Raw genomic sequence first — 12,483 nt, 5'->3', positions numbered from 1 at the left:
CATTACCAAAGTGTTATGACTTTAGTCTCATGAACAACATTAGCTGATTGTTATTTACTAGCTAATCTTAAATGACTGTTCAGTACAGAAATGAAGCCCAACAATCATGTTTTTACAGTCCTGTGGTCTCAGCCTCAGATACTCAACAAATCAAAACATCTCATAAAACAACAAACGAACAAAAACACTTTTTCTCCTTCTGTCAAACAATTCTGTGTGAAACATTTCCAGTGGTTAGTATCATGGTTGCTAGGCAACCTGAGCAGCACGACGGAGGGTAGACGTCCCATTTCACAAGCCTCACACTTCTGCCCTTCTGGCTCTTCAGAGTTCCCGCCCCACGTAGTCCGCGAAGGCCGCATACAGTGCGACACCTGAATTGGGGCACAGCTATAGACCTTCACGAAAAGACAGGAAACATGAGGAGGGAAGCAAGACACAAGAACTCACAACATACATAAACACAGACACACAGAGAGACACAGAGGCCAAAGACACAAGAGGGAATCTGATAATCAAGAAGCTAAACAGGGAATATAAGAAACTCAAAACAGAATAACTAAGACTACAAATGAACCAGAGTATGAACTATGATACAAAGTAACACTAAAACACAAGAAGTCAAAAACACTGAGTCAAAAGGAACCAGAGCTGTGACAATTGAACGATTCTGAGCTCAAGCACATTTTATTTCAAAACATAAAATAATTAAATTCTCTTCATTGCAGTAATTGGGATAAAAACATGGGTACAGTATGACACCTAGTGATGATCTATGCTAATTATTTAATGAGAAAGCTTATGCCAGCTTTCCATAGTGAGTGACAGCACAGGCATCTGTGTTTTTCATTGCATGAGAGATTAGTGACAGGCTAAAGTGTCACTTCACTAAAGCTGCTGAGAGGAAGAAGTGATGAAACATGGTTTTTAATAGAAGGCTTCAAACAGCAACAGAAACTCTGTTATTCTGGGTGTTTCTAGCCTTGAAATCATGCTGTGTAACTCAAGGCATCGTGATTATCTGTTCTATTTCATCTGTCTCCAAACTTTGAATGAATGCATGCTTCAGACAGGCAGAGGTGGAGCACTCACAGGCTTTGTGTTTTAGTTGCTATTCAGGTAAATCACTTTTCTCATTAAAGATATGTTGGTGTACAGCTATCAAGCACTTTGATCATGTTGTACAGTGAAGGAGATTTAGTAGAGGTGGGAATTTAGCACGTTAATTGTGATTAATTAATTAAAAAAAAAAACCCGCATTTAATTGCACTTTGCATTCCAAGTAAAGGGGAACTTTTGTCAATGCGCGATTTCCTCGTATACACTCGTTACACTGAGGCACACATCAGAGCTACAAAGAATCAGAAGAAAGTGCAGACTGATCTCGGACTTTTGAAATTTCATTTCAAAAGTCCAAGATTGCTCTGAACTTTAGACCACCATCATTGGTAGAAGATGCTGCTGCGCTGAAAGACTATTTCAAGCCAAAAAAAAGCCAAGCACCATTACAAAAAGAAGGTAGAAGAACACTTCTCCAACCCCAGATGCATGTGGTAAGGACTCCAGACCATTACTGACTACAGGACCACCAAACCCTCCCCCGCATCCTCTGATGTCTCCTTCCTCAACGAGCTCAACAACTTTTATGCTCGTTTTGAGCGAGGGAACCCCACAACCACAACCAAAGCAGACATGTCACCAGACCACCAACCTCTGACTCTCTCCCCCACCGATGTAGGAGCGGTACTGAGCAGGATCAATGTCCACAAGGCTGCAGGTCCTGATGGCATCCCCGGGCGTGTTCTCAGAGCGTGTTCTGGGGAGCTTGCAGGAGTGCTCACAGACATATTCAACCTGTCCTTGGCCCACGCTGTGGTACCGGCCTGCTTCAAATCCACCTCCATCGTCCCGATACCCAAAAACTCCAACCCAAGTAGCCTCAATGACTACCACCCTGTAGCACTCATCCCCATCATCACTAAGTGCTTAGAGCAGCTGGTCCTAGCACGCTTCAAATCCTGTCCCCCCCACCCTGGACCCCCACCAATTCGCATACCGCCAGAACAGGAGCACAGAGGATGCAGTCTCCATCGCACTGCACTCTGTCCTCTCACACCTGGACAACAACAACACCTACGCCAGAATGCTGTTTATAGACTTCAGTTCAGCATTCAATACAATCCACCCCTCACAACTCTTCAGGAAACTGACAGACCTGGGCATCAGTTCCCTCATCTGCAAATGGTTACTGGACTTCCTGACCAACCGCCCCCAACATGTCCGGCTGGATAACCACTGCTCATCTACCATCACAATGAACACCGGTGTACCACAAGGCTGTGTGATGAGCCCTTTCCTCTACTCCCTCTTCACCCACAACTGCAGACCTGCTGATGGTTCCAACACCATCATTAAGTTTGCAGATGACACCACGGTGATTGGCCTCATCAGTGACAACGATGAGGCCGCCTACAGGGAGGAGGTGGATCGTCTGGCTGAGTGGTGCGGCACAAACAACCTGCTGCTTAACACTGAGAAGACCAAGGAGCTCATCGTGGACTACAGGAGGAATGCTGACCCACATCCACCCATCCACATTAAGGGGACGGCTGTGGAGCGTGTGAGCAGCTTCAAGTTCCTGGGAGTCCACATCGCCGAGGATCTCACCTGGACAACCAACTGCTCCAAGCTGGTCAAGAAGGCTCACCGGCGCCTCTTCTTCTTGAGGACTCTGAGGAAGAACCACCTGTCCTCAGACATCCTGGTGAACTTCTATCGTTGCACCATCGAGAGCATCCTGACCAACTGTATAACAGTCTGGTACGGGAACTGCTCTGCCTCGGACCAGAAGGCGTTGCAGAGGGTCGTGAAAACTGCCCAGCGCATCGCCGGAGCACCACTTCCTGCCATAAAAGACATCTACAGGAAGCGGTGTCTGAAAAGGGCTGGGAAAATCATCAAAGACCCCAGTCACCCATCACATGGACTCTTCACCCTCCTGCCCTCTGGGAGGCGCTACAGGAGCCTCCGGACTAAGACCACCAGGTACCGGAACAGCTTCTTCCCCACAGCTGTCAGACTCCTGAACTCTGCCTCCTGACATCTGACCCACGTTAACACATGGACTGAACACACACACACACACAATGGACAACTGTACCCTCAAACACACAATAATAACATGGACTGAACCACCACTCACAACCACTAGCACTTTATATAGCCTCTGTAGAATTTATCCACATATCTCACTGATCTTAACTGCACTACTGTATAGTTCTGTGTAAATAATCATTCTGTACAATACGATAATTTTTAATTCTACAACTGTTTATAACCTACATAGTTCACATTTCTGTATAGCTGTATATCTCAGATTTCTGTAAAGTTATTTATTTCATATTCTGTATAGTTTTTCATATTTATATCCTGTACATAGCCTGTACATAGCTTGTACTCACTACAGCCTGTACATACTTATAGTTATAGCACATTCATAACATACTTCATACCATGTACATTATAACATACCGTAATAGACCCATTTCTGTAATATACTCACATATCTATATTATTGCTAATATATATTTATAATATATCTATATCATGGCTAAAGCACTTCTGGATGGTTGTTGTTACTGTTTTGTCAAAAAGCTCTATAGTTGACACTAGTTGTGTAGAATAATAGTTACGTTCTTGAACTGTCTACTACAGGTTTGTGACTGAGCTTCTTGGAGGTGAGACATAGGTCTCATGTTCAGTGGTTTTACCTGCTTTTTGCCATCTGCATGACAGCATGGAGGAAGTACATGGTGAAATTCACAAAGGACCTATCTCAAAGGACTGATTGTTGAGCTACACTCAACAATCAGTCGCTCAATCGGTCAGTCGTTACTGGGCAGTGAGCTACAAAAGGCTGTAGCGTTGCACATTTATGTTTTGCAGTTTAATAATAATAACTTTATTTATAAAGTGCTTTCAAACAAAGTGCTGAACAGCTATTTGAAGATAAAAAAAAGATAAATAAATAAAAGAAATACAGAAAAAAGAACACAATTTAAAATAGGCATGAGTGGACCAAGAAACATTGCTTTCCTTTACTCCAGCAGCATTTCTTTATTATGCAGGAAAACAAAGTTTCAAGCGGCACTTCTTCTTCTTTTATTAAAATCTATCAGGGATTAAATGTGTAATTAACCTTCTTCACACAGACAGAAAAAAAAGTTTCACTGGTCCGACCCACTTAAGATCAAAGTGGGCTGTATGCAGCCTATGATGTCCCTGGCTTAATTTATTAGCTTTTTACCATAACATTGACTTTTCTCTCTAAAATATTTCAATAAACAATTGAACTCTACACAAACTGACAGCTGTATTGTAATGAAAAGCCATCCTCACACTGCATTACTTTGACGTATAACAAAGTGCCTGGCTGATGCCTTATTAAACAACTTTTTCAGGACTATTTTAGGATGATATTTTGTACCCACCATGTACTCTCCTCCACTCTTCTGACATCAAAACTGAGTTTACAGCCGACCAAGAGATGAGTTTTGAATTTAAAATTTCACTGTTATAGTTTTATTATTTTCTGACGGATCATAATTTCCATTAATGTTCTTGAGTAGCAATTTAAAATAAAATGTTGTTCTTAAAATACTTTGACTTTTTAATTTGTATAAATTGCTTTTTTTTACCTACACCTGGAGGTTTGAGGAAACAAACACTGATTCAGTTTCTTTGCTAACTTACGTGATCTTAACAATGAACTGATGACATATAAAAGCAGAGATGTGGGTCAGGATCAGCACTGGAACTGTTTCCCTTCAAGTTTTTTTCTGTAAATTACAAAATAAAACATCTCAGCACACACGCTCTTGCCTGTAATCCAACAGACATTTTCTTTTCAGGTAAGACTTGAGCTCAGTGTCCAATGAAAAACTCTCATCCTCTACTTTAAAAACAATCTACTCGCTGGCTCCCCCTGGTGGTGGAAATTGCAAACCACACTAAAGAGGGTCTGAGGATCTCTCCGTTTCCTATTCAGCTTTTGGCGTCAGTTTCATGTCCCTTTTACTCACTTTACTAAACTTTATGTAGGAAATCAAACTTCTGTGATATTTGCGTTTCTTTCTTACTTACTTTTTTTTAATTGCTGCATTCATTCAGAGGCACCAACTTAAAAGTCAAAGTCCGCTCTACTCAGAAACCCTATTAAAGGTACAATCTCATCCAATTTAAGACTTCTTCCTGTTTTGACTTTTCAGGTCAGTAAAAGCTGTTTATATGTTTCTTCATGTATTTGCTGTTTTCTGCTGGCTTTATTTTTACCCTGTCTCCAGCAACCAACTCACTCTACCACGTGGTGGCGCCACTTCAGTATTCACCTCATTTAGTTTACAATAATAATATTTTTATGTTTTCTTTTCCACTCAGTGTATTATTTCCCATAAAGTGAAACCAGCAAAAATATTTGTTAATAGAACAAAATCTGAGTTTTAAGCCACAATGCTCTGCTAGAGGAATTCAGAGTGTGGAGAACCAATCTGAGCAAATAAAGAGTGAATTATGGAGCAGAGCAGCCAAAACAGACGGGAGTCGAGCTGATGAGGTGGAGCCTTCTCACCTTCATTTGACAGGAAATCTGACTCTTGAAATTAAAAATCTCCTTTGTAAGCAGCATATCTTTTCTTGGCCATGATATGCTGTTTATGTGTGCAGTCACCCATCAGGAAATTTGTACCAACATGAGAGGAAATGGAGGTGAAACTGCTTACAGACAATAAAAGTTACAGACAATAAGAATGATAATAATGAAGAGATGCTGCTCAGAAAGTGAAATAATCAGATGAAAATTGTGTGTGTGTGTGTGTGTGTGTGTGTGTGTGTGTGTGTGTTTATTTTCATATCGTTAAACAATTGCCTTCTCCCATAATTGTTAAGACATCTAAGAATGACATATAAACCATCTAAAGTCAACACAAATATACATTTTGGTCATAAGCATGTGGACAGTTTTCACACTCTCATACAGACAAACAGACCGCTTTTATCTTGTGTTATAGATTCTGAGTAACTTCTCTTCATTATCTGAGATGATAGTTTCAGTGGTTTGAGCTCAGTTTCATTTCATATTGGTTCAAGTTCATGCATATCAGTACATGGTGACTAAGACGAGATAGCCATGCTTGCCAAAGAGATTTCTAATCTCAAGAGACATATTTTCTTGTGAAATGATAGTTAAATAAATTAAAATAAGCATGACTGGGCCTATTATAGTTCTGTCAAAAGCATCTTCTGACTATTGACAGACTTATTTAACCTGATCTCTGTCCATTTCGATCTGCGGTAGATGCATATGGTCCAACTTTGATCTCAAGTGTGTCGCATCAGTAAAACAACTGAACAATGACCTGTCTGTCTTTGGTGAAGAGGTAAACTATTCACATTTAATAACCAAACCAAGACAAAAATGTTTTAGGGTGTAAGTCGAATTTGAAAAGTATGTCTGAGCCTGCAAAATAACGTCACAGCACACACATTTAAAGATTAGAGAGTTTCAGAAGTGTGGATGCTCTGCAGGCTGTTTTCATACCAGTGCTGTCAGTTAGTCTCGTTAAAATGACGTTAACCGCATTGACGCGGCAAATCTCAGTTAGCAAGTTAACGCGGATGATCCCGTGCACAGTGTCAACACCTTCGTGCGGTTAGCTCGTTAATGCGTTAGCACCGTCCAGCCACATGCTCAGGGCGATCTGCATTAACTCGCTAACGAAATTTGCTGCATTAATGCGGTTATGGCGTTAATGTCATTTTAACTAGATTAACACTGACAGCACTATTTCATACTGAAGTCGTTTTCTCTTGACTTCATAATCTGCTATTTTAGAATAAGATGAAGACACGTTTGTGTCTTCATCTTAGTAACACACATGCACAAATGATTTTTATCTGATTATCCGTACACTTTCCCCCCAGCAGCATCTGTGACCCCTGAATCCATGCAACAAACTCTAAAAAGTTACGTTGAAACCAAGCACACCATTGTTTTTCTTGTGACATTACCAATAAGTTTGATGTGTCACATGGCCCTCTTCCTATTGAAAAAAACAAAAGTTGTATCCAAGATGGCCGACTTCTAAATGGCCAGCATGGTCACCACCCATCTTGAGGAGTTCGCCCCCTCACATATACTAATGTGCCACAAACAGGACTTTAATATCACCAACCATTCCCATTTTATTACGGTGTATCCATATAAATGGCCCACTTTGTATTACTCTTCATGTGGCTTCCTGAGAAAGAAGGTGTTTCTGAGATGTACTAATGGTGCACTAATGTTTTCTTTGAGGGTAAAAGATGAGGCACATGAGTCCAAGTGCTTTCTGGTCCTGTTTCTCTTTTCATGTCACAAACTGGGTGGTAGATTAGTGAATGTGCACACAGGCACAAATGTAATCTTCAAAAAATGGGTTTTATTATACCCCAAAAAGGACGAGATGATTACAAAAATTCAAAATGACAAAAATAAACTTTTTTTTAAGAACCAAGTGGGCCCATAAAAGAGGTTAACTTAACAGAACTACTCAAAAGTCACTTAACAAAACATAACTCAACAAACTGACCTGCCCAAATGAGAAACAGCTCCAGTTATATAGCAAATGAGCAAACCATTATATACACCCAAGGTGAAAACTGGAGCGATAACAGCTAACCATCATTCAAGAAGATCCCCATTCCCCCTACATGATCACAATGATGTGATGGTCCTGTCCATTTTATTGGCTTCTGCAATTAAACCAGCTCCACCCTCAGCCTCCTCTTTCAGCCAAACCAGGAAGGACTGGAGCGGAGGCCAGGTAACTCAGAAACAACAGAAATGTAATTAATATAACATATACCCATATAAAATAACAAACAATGCAAAACAGAGTCTTTGCCACCATTTGGACTATAGGTTAGTGCTGTCATGCATTACAGGTAAACTCAAAATATCAAATTAGTTAACTTATGATCACAGAAGCTTTAGATCATAATGTAAACATAAGACAAAAAGATCAAATGAATATTACCCAAGTATTTCTGTTGTGTGGTTGCATGCATCCATCACACACTCCCCCCCCTCGGCACTGAGCTGGAACAGCGAGAGAGATAGTCCGCTGTACAGTTTTTCTTGCCTGCAATATGCTGGATGGTAAAACGGAATGGCTGCATCGCAAAGTACCATCTGGTGATTCGTCCATTCATATCCTTCATTTTCTCCAACCACTGGAGCGCCTTGTGGTCCGTTTCCAGTGTAAATTCCCAGCCTAGGAGGTAATACTTGAGGTAATCAAAGTGTGCCCACTTGATTGCTAAAGCTCCTTTTTCCACCGTTGAATAGCTCAATCTCTTTGGACATTTACGTCTAATGAAAGCCACCGGGTGTCGCTCATTGGGTGGTCCCTGTAGAAGAACAGCCCCCAGACCCCTGTCAGAAGCATCAGTTTGAAGAATAAAAGGTCTCTCAAAATCTGGGCTATACAAGACTGGAGTCTTACTGAGTGGTTGCCTGATGTCCCAGAAAGCTGCCTCAGCCTCCTCCGTCCACTGAATCTGGTTAGGGCACCTAGAACCTGTTAGATCAGTGAGGGGAGACGCCCTGGCAGAGAAATGAGGGATAAATCGGTGGTAGAACCCTGCCATGCCAAGAAATTATCTAAGTTGTTTCCTTGTCTGTGGCAAACTGCAGGATTCAATGGCACTGATTTTGCTCACTTGTGGTTTTATCACCCCATTTCCTATGACAAATCCCAGGTATTCTGTTTCAGCCTTGGCAAAAACACATTTTGCCAAATTAACAGTCAGCCCAGCTTCTCTGAGACACTCTAGTACCTTTCCTAGATGTTTGAGGTGCTCCTCCCAGGTTTGGCTGTAAATCACAATATCATCCAGATATGTTGCCGTGAACTCTGACAAATCACACAGTACTCGATCCATCAGCCTCTGAAATATGGCAGGGGCTCCATGCAAACCAAAAGGCAGGACTGTGAATTGGAATAGCCCCCATGGTGTCTAGAAGGCAGTCAGTTCCCTTGAGCAAGTGGTACCTACCAATAGCCCTTGCATCTAGAATTTAGATCTAGAGTTGTCAGGTACCGGGCTTTCCCAAGTCGCTCAATCAGATCATCAACTCTAGGTGTAGGGTATGAATCGAACTTTGAGATGGCATTCAAGTACCTGAAATCAATACAAAACTGCAGGCTACTATCCTTCTTTGGGACCAAAACCACTGGGTTGCACCACTCGCTCTTAGATGGTTCAATGATTCCTAGAGACAACATTAAATCCACCTCCTTACTCAATGATGTTAGCAGCCGCTCTGGAATCCTATAACTCACACATCTCACAGACGCCCCATCCTTTAATACAATGTCATGTTCAATAACATCCGTCCTCCCAGGATTCTCCTGAAACACCCCAGAGCTGCATAACTCTCTCACCTGAAGCTGTTTTTCTTCTGAAAGGTGATTAGGTCCAAATGCTGGCGCACACCTGAAGGAAGATACTGCTCCTCTATCAAAAGCACTTCTGCTCTCTTCGGCCTCTCCACCCACTCCTTCAGGAGATTTACATGCAAAACTCAACTGGAGCGAGAGTGACCTGGAGTTGCCACCTGATAGGTGGTAGCTCCCAGTTTCTGCTGAATCTGAAAAGGTCCTTGCCATTTTGCTAACAGCTTACTGTCATTACTTGGAAGGAGTACAAATACCTTTTGTCCAGGTTCGAATTACCTCTCCTGAGCTGCCCAATCATACCAGACCTTCTGATGTTGCTGGGCAGCTGCCATATGAGCTTGGGCTAGCTCAGTCATCTTCTCAAGTCGCTCCCTCGTCTGTATAACATATGAGATGACATTAGTAGCCCCTGTCCCTCTCCGGTCACCCTCCCACATTTCTTTTAGCAAAGAGAGGGGGCCCCTTACTTCATGACCATATAACAGTTCAAAAGGTGAGAAGCCAGTAGAAGCTTGGGGTACTTCTCTATATGCAAAGAGGAGGTAAGGCAGCCACTGATCCCAGTCAGTACCAGTGTCATTCACAAATTTGCACAACATCTGCTGTCAGAAAGGACTTTTTTCCAGCTGGCAATCAATTGACGCCATTGCTAGAAAGTTTTCTGTCTCCCACCACAGTCTCAAGCTCAAGAGCATGGAGGAGATTTCAGGAGACAAACAGTCACTCTAGGAGAGCTGGCGCCATCCTTCTGGACCTTCAGGAGGTCCTTAACCCATTAGCAGGACTGGTCCAGATCATACTGCCAATGAAATGTCCTCCCCATGCAAAATTCCCATGAAAACTCACATTTGATCCACTGGACCATCAGATTGTCACCTACTCGCTCATAGTGTACTACTGCTGTTGCTTCATGATTTTCAATAAAGCATATTCAATCACTTACTGTCCTACACACAGTCAGGCTTATGTGTCTCTCATATGTCACATTGCCCTGAGTCCAGCACACATCTTGGTACAGTCCAGAGTCCGAGTCCGTCAGGTTGTTGAGAGTAAATGAAGAAGAACCATTAAATATATCAGGAACCGAGAGTCATCCTGTCAGATCTTCATATACTGTGAAGTGCAGAAGTTGCCCTCATCTGGGAGATTGAATCCTTCTTCCTCAATTATCACGATAAATTCGTCTGCATGAATGTTGCTGATGAGAGTGAACAGCAGGGAGAAGCAGAGTTGTGCGACTGCAGCCATCCTGCTCAGAGATCTCCTGGTCAGTGTAACATAAACACTGACACTGCTCGCTTCATGAGCTTCCTGTTTGAGGTTGGAGGAGGAAAGCCACTTCTTTATCACATCATCAAGGAACACTTTGAAGCATTTGGCTCGATATCAAGTGCTCTGTCTATCAAGCGGCTTTTATACTTTACAGCTCTCACAAAGTTTGTTGCGCAGGTTCAGAAGTATCAAATGTGTGATCTGGGGGACTAAACCGGGCCTTTGTGTCCAACCCAGCCCACTGGATAGTTTTGAAAGTACATTTTACAGTTTTATGGTTTGTTCTACAGTGATGTAATACACATCAGATAAGAAGAACTTTGAAAGCCTCACTTATATATTTCATCGTGTGTTTTGGTTTGTGGATCTGAATGCACAGAGTGTAGGCTTAAACTGTGTCACATCATAGCCACAACATATACACGTCCAGGTTTGGGGGTAGTAGGGATGTCTCCACAGCCATCTTCATCTTCTTCTGGGAGACACAAAGGTGTTTCTAGGGCTGCTGAAAAACAAAGTGTCATGGGTCTCCTCCAGGTAGAAGACGTCTGAAACACCTGAGCTATGAGGTCAGTAATGACCAAGCTCCTCACCATATTTTTAAAGCTGAGCCCAGACACCCACATTTTTCAGTGCCAGCTCCTCATGTTCCTTTGACTTGGAGTACTGTTGCTTCCTTGTAGTTTTAGACTCTATTTGGAATATCATGTAAACTATCTGTGTTGCATTTGTCTTATTTTATTTAAATCCATTAAAATCTCTTTTGTTTTACGCTCAGCTGTCAGTCCTCAGGAAACCATGAACCACCAAAGAAAATATCACCGTCAGAGTCAGAGTACTACTAAAATCATTAAAATTCAGCCTCTATTACTGGTGAATATCTGGACAAAATTTAAGCTTACACACACATAGACACACAATATGCGAAAAAACATTTGGATGTGTGTGAAATTGTTTGTGTGTGTGGGAGGAAACGAGTTAAACCACTGAAAGCAACATGTCTACAGACATAAAGATAATAAAGAGATATTTTCTTACTTTCAGTTTTCTGTCAGTGTGACTTATTATCTTATTTTATGTTTTTCTAATCATTGTCCAAACAAATTGGGAAAATTAGGAATTATTTTTTCATAAGACAGGCAGTAAATGTTTATTGTGAGAGTCGTGTATATAGTGAGTGTATTGTTTATAATTGTAGGAAATTTTAGAAAGATTTTCTTCAGCAAGGACCTGAGCAAATTTTTGCCCCCGCCGCTTTCCAAATCTTTCCAAACTTTCTTGGGTTTTGTTTTTTCAGAACTAGAAAACAGCCGTTTGCCCGTTTGAGTTTATGTGCGTTCCTCATTTCCACCGTCAGGCTTGAACAGCCTCTCGCCACTAGATGGCGCCATCCCATTCTTCTTTTCATGTAATTGTGGCTCGTTTAACCTGACATGATATGTGATTGGATGGAACTGACATCAAATTTATTGTAAATTCTTTTTTCTTCTGTTTTTCCCCCATAAAGTAAAACCAGAAAAAGTGTTTCTCCACATGTTTAATTTGAGTTTACCAGAGGAGGAAAGATAAAATAATATAATTTTATCTTCAGATTCTTAAAACGGCTTAACACCTTCTTAAATTTTCTATCTCAGGTTTTAAATGAGAAGGAGCAGTTATAGATGTTCGTCCAGTTATTACAGACACAGCATATTTTTATAGAGCGTTACAACTT

The 12,483-nt window shown here is 41.5% G+C and overlaps 1 protein-coding gene across 1 annotated transcript in view; it reads left to right on the top strand.

The window, feature by feature from the left end:
* Positions 1–318: 318 nt before the first annotated feature.
* Positions 319–12,483, top strand: part of pak1 (p21 protein (Cdc42/Rac)-activated kinase 1) — a 79,902-nt gene continuing 67,737 nt past the window's right edge. The window contains exons 1-2 of the mRNA XM_040037530.1: positions 319–329; positions 2,817–2,820. The gene's annotated coding sequence lies outside the window, so the exon portion shown is untranslated. The remainder of the gene's footprint in view (positions 330–2,816; positions 2,821–12,483) is intronic.

This window comes from Simochromis diagramma, unplaced genomic scaffold (assembly GCF_900408965.1).
Source record: "Simochromis diagramma unplaced genomic scaffold, fSimDia1.1 OVJJ01000463.1, whole genome shotgun sequence".
Lineage (NCBI taxonomy): Eukaryota > Metazoa > Chordata > Actinopteri > Cichliformes > Cichlidae > Simochromis > Simochromis diagramma.
Note: the sequence above shows the minus strand (reverse complement) of the source record. Positions and strands in the feature narration are given on the sequence as shown.